This window comes from Alosa pseudoharengus, unplaced genomic scaffold, assembly GCF_046254945.1.
Source record: "Alosa pseudoharengus isolate Yale_2024_CS ecotype anadromous, Long Island Sound unplaced genomic scaffold, YU_APseudo_1.1 YU_APseudo_1.1_scf_5, whole genome shotgun sequence".
NCBI lineage: Eukaryota > Metazoa > Chordata > Actinopteri > Clupeiformes > Clupeidae > Alosa > Alosa pseudoharengus.
In genome coordinates this window covers 36,923,286-36,928,285 of record NW_027468837.1, presented here as the reverse complement: position 1 = coordinate 36,928,285, position 5,000 = coordinate 36,923,286, and the positions used below count along the sequence as shown (strand labels likewise).

The following is a 5,000-nucleotide window of genomic DNA, read 5'->3' as shown; positions in this document are numbered from 1 at the left end:
TAGGTTCAGTAGATTGAGTGTACGCACGCACGCACGCACGCACGCACGCACGCACACACACACACACACACACACACACACACAGCACGCACGCACACGGTCACACACTCTGTGAAATGCACTGGGAGGTGTGCTGTTTTGACATGTAGGAGGTGTAAAATGTGGTGGAGTAATGGGTCCCATCGACAAGGTCAGCAGAAGCCCAGCGGCCAGGGACATGTCTCCGTTTTTGGGGGTCGATGACGAGATTGTCACCAGTGTCCTTTGAGTGTGTGTGTGTGTGTGTGTGTGTGGTGTGTGTTTGAAAGTGACAGTTAGTTGGCTTTTAGAAATTCAGATTCCTGGCGGATGAGAAGAGGCCTGTGGAGATTAAACCTCATTGACATGCAAGAGGCATTCAGCTCCTCTTTCCTCTCCTCTCCTAGTCCTCTGGGACACGCCTCCCTCTCTCTCTCTCTCTCTCTCTCTCTCTCTCTCTCTCTCTCACCCTGCGCTCTCTCACTTTCTCTCATTTCACTCTCTTTTCTCCCTCCGTTAATCAGTTTAACTCGCTCTTCAAACAGCCTGCCTAATTACTGTTCCTCTCTGCAAGCTCCCTGCTCCCCAGACTCCTCTCTACTCGTACTCTCTCTCCCTCTCTCCCTCTCTCCCTCTCTCTTTTTTCTCTCCTCTCTCTCTCTTCTGATCCCTCCCCCTCTCTCTCTGACCCCTGTCAGTACTGGGGGGGACTCTCGGGGTAACTCAGGCAGACAGTGTTTAGGCATCTTAATGACACTGGGAAGACACCAAGGTGCCCCCCCCCCCACACACACACACACACACACACACACACACACAGCTTTAGGGAATCAGCTGAGGTACTAGTGACTTCCTAATTAAGGGCCAATTTCATATGCCTCTGAAGATGGCTACCGAGATGTGGGAGTTGTTTCTCAGCACACACACACACACACACACACACACACACAAAAGAGATACTCATACCCATATACAAATGAGCATAAACATACACATGCATGGACACACACTTCCATTAACAGTTGTGACACACACACACGCGCGCTCGCACATTTGCCTTCCTGACCCATGGACACTCAGCAGCATAAACCGTTCTCTCACAACAAATCATGCCCCATGCACCCCCCCCCCCCCAAAAAAAAAGAAAATTGCACTTCACCTTTTAACCTCCAATTTATTCTCCCATCCAAAATAGAGTCCATATGCACAACAAGGTGTGTGTGTGTGTGGATTAGATTGGAGCTGAAGGCTGAGGCGCATAACGATCACCGTAAATGGCACTCCAAAGCGGTGTGTGTGTGTGTGTGTGTGTGTGTGTGTGTGTGTGTGTGCGTGTGCGTGCGTGCGTGCGTGCGTGCGTCTGAGGCATATAGAGCTCACAGTAAATGACACTCCAAAGCGATGTGTGTGATCAGGGCCTCAGTCCGTGATTAGTACAGCCTGGTGGATTTCATGCACATGTGTGTGTGCTACTCTCCCCAGCTGCACACCAGCACAGAGAGATGTGAAACACACACACACACACACACACACACCATGTGCTGGTTGTTCCTCCATTTAGCGTGTGCGTCCCCAGGTGTGTGTTGATGGCCGAACCCTCACATCCAATAACATGAACTCCCAGCAAAGAAGACGGACACATCCAGAGAGGCCAGGGTCTGTGTGTGATTGTCTTCCTGCACTTTGCGGCTCACCTTTGCTCTCTGGACCGTGTGTGTGTGTGTGTGTATGAAGGCCATGTTCACAGACCCATTGTGTGTACCTGCAGCCTCGACACAACACAACCGAAAACCACGGGTGACGACCCCTCCAGACGTTCCATTAGGCATCACCTCTGTTCTCTGCCGTCACCATGGAAATGGAATTGTGTGTGTGTGTGTGTGTGTGTGTGTGCACTAATGCATGTGTATCCGAGTTTCTCAAAAGTACAGTAGTGGAACAATTCGGAGGTAGAGAGCTTGTGCCTCACTCGCTCCATAATCTAGCACACATCTCTCTCTTTTTAAATGAACATGCACAAAGAGAGAAAGAAGGGAGGACAAAGACAAGGAGAAATAGAGAAAGAGAAAAATTAAATGCATTTAATAAATGCCTCACTTCAAATCATGAGCTTTTTCCGCCGGCCCCATTACTGGCTCTATTCAGAAGCAGATGAAAGCGGCGGCAAGTCATTTACGCGGAGAGACAAAGCCGAATGGAAATATAATTCCGCATTGTGTGGCGCTTTTGTTAGCTGCCGTCAAACTGCTAATGGCCTAGCCTTTGTTTTGCAGCGCAGCGCCCAAACCCTAGTGTCGAATTGCACGCGGTGGCAGAGCGGGGTAATCGGCCGCCTTTGTGATATTAGATTATAGGGGCAATTAATGGCGTCAGGCCTTAACGACTCTATATTCAGCTGCCCTGCCACAGCTCCACACACACACACACACACACACACACACACACAGCCCCCCTCATTATTACACCCACCACTCCAAAATGTCAATGAGTGTGTATGCACAATAAAATGCATGGGATGTCAACGTGTGTGTGTGTGTATATATAATAGAATGCATGGGCTGTCATCGGCGTGGAATGGGTTGCCACAGGGAGAAGTGATTATTATGGGGTTTCATTTCCACCCGTGACTGACACCAGCGTGGGCCGACTAGCGGGCACGATGCCAAGCGCTCGTTTGCCAGGAACCCCTCTGCACCCAGGTCCTCGTTAAACAGAGCAGCTAGGTGGCGCTCTCGAGACCATCACACTGCAGCCGTTGGTCAGTCGGCCGCACACGCCTCCGATACTGCAGCCGTTGGTCAGTCGACCGCATGCCTCCGCCACGCTGAGCTGTAATGGGAGGCTTGCCGTGTGGACTTCATCCAGCTGTTTGTCTCCACGTGTGCCAGACCATGCTCAGGTACGCACTGCAGTTGTGTGTGCCAGACCATGCTCAGGTACGCACTGCAGTTGTGTGTGAGGAGCCGTAGCTCACAATGCTGTGGTGTGTGTGTGTGTGTGTGTGTGTGTGTGTGTGTGGCTGGTGGCAGCTCACAGCGGTAAATGCGCCGCTCGGTGTTCGCAACGCTTCTAAGTGGCACTTAATCACGTGCGCCGACGGGCAGAGGAAACCCCCAAAACGCCCACATATGGCAGCAGAGGACACCCCCAAAACGCCCACATATGGCAGCCGGCCTCCACGGGACACTAATTTACCCCCTTTGTCTCTGTCACGGCGAGGGAGGGGCTCAGCCCCCCCTCTCTGGAGACGTGCACACACACACACACACACAAGCGCACGGACCACGCATACACACACACGCACGCACGCACGCATGCATGCTGCGCCGCCAAGCCCACTTTACGCAGGGGTTTGCTGATGGAGTGTGTTGGGATATGGATGGCTTGTTTGATCGTGATACGGCGGTTTACAATAAAGGATTGGACAAGGGCCGCCGCTTGCACTGTGCACATGATGATAGCCATACACTCCTGAGCAGAGGAGAGAGGGAGGGAGGGAGGGAGGGAGAGAGGGAGGGAGGGAGGGGGGGAGACCCACTGAGGCATCGTATTTACCGCCAATCTTGTTTACGAAGTCAAATCAGCCCTTTACAGATTTAATTTAGCACTGACAGCTCCCCTTGTCTCTCTCTCTCTCTCTCTCTCTCTCTCTCTCTCTCTCTCTCTCTCTCTCTCTCTTTCTTTCTCTCTCTCTCTCTCTCTCTCTCTCTCTCTCTCTCTCCCCTCTACCTCTATCTATCACCCCCCCTCCCCCATCTCCCCCTCTGGGTGTGGAGTAGATAGACTGCTCAAAACAGACGCACTGAAGCACAGCCACAAAACAAATGAATGCAAATATCAGATTGGGCTCTGGAGGTGTGCCCCCCCCCCCACACACACACACACACACACCCTCACACACACACACACTCTCCTCCTGCTGTCCCTGTTGTGTGAGGGGGGAAATGCAGATGAATATGGGCATTAATGGTCTGGTAATACTCGCTCATATTTCAGTGTTAGAGCAGCCGCTGACTGTAAATAGCTTTGCTTTTATGGAGCAAGCGGACAGACACACACGCTAACACATATACGCACGCACACACACGCTCACACACACACACACACACACACACACACACGCATGCAGACATGATCGCCTCGCCCCCGCCACGCCAGCAGTAAATAGATTGAAAAAGGTGTGGAACAACAGAACACAACTGCTCTCTGTCACGAGTCGCCACACACACACAGACACACACACAGACAGTGGCAGCGTAACAGACTAAGTAATTGAATGATGGCTAACTGCTGTTCGACTGAGTTAGCCTCTTTGTGAGGTCCTCATAGCCATGCTGTTCTGTACTAATTTGTCTGCTACCTGTTTGTGTGTGTGTGTGTGTGTGTGTATAACAGTGCAGTTTGAGTCTGCTAGCTGTGTGTGTGTGTGACGCTGTAGTTCATCAGCGCATGGAGCAGCAGCTTCTCTGGGGGTGTCGTTGAGAGGAGAATATCTCTCCTTAAGACAGAACAGGGACAGACGTCACAGAGGAGTTTAAACAGCCGTCAGATGCAGTTACCTGTGACCCTGAGCGCTCTGAGGTGACCTTGCAACTGACCATACGACCTTGCAACTGACCATACGACCTTGCAACTGACCATACGACCTTGCAACTGACCATACGACCTTGGAGCTGACCATACGACCTTGGAGCTGACCATACGACCTTGGAGCTGACCATACGACCTTGCAACTGACCATACGACCTTGCAGCTGACCATATGACCTTGGAGCTGACCATACGTTTCGCTGCTTTTTTAATTTCCCCTTCCCACACGCAGGGCCTCCTCTCTTTCTCATTCCCATCTCTCTTTCCTTCTTTCCTTCCCTCTCTCTCTCTCTCCTTCTTTCTCTCTCCTCCCTCCTCACCTCCGAATCTCCCTCTCCACCCCCCCCCCCCCCTCATTTTCGATTCCCCTGGCTGCATATGTATAATAAGATT

The 5,000-nt window shown here is 51.7% G+C and overlaps 1 protein-coding gene across 1 annotated transcript in view; it reads left to right on the top strand.

Annotated features, from left to right (window-relative positions):
- The window catches only part of foxp4 (forkhead box P4), a gene marked incomplete in the record, with an annotated part of 124,307 nt that overhangs the window by 69,585 nt on the left and 49,722 nt on the right, over positions 1 to 5,000 (top strand).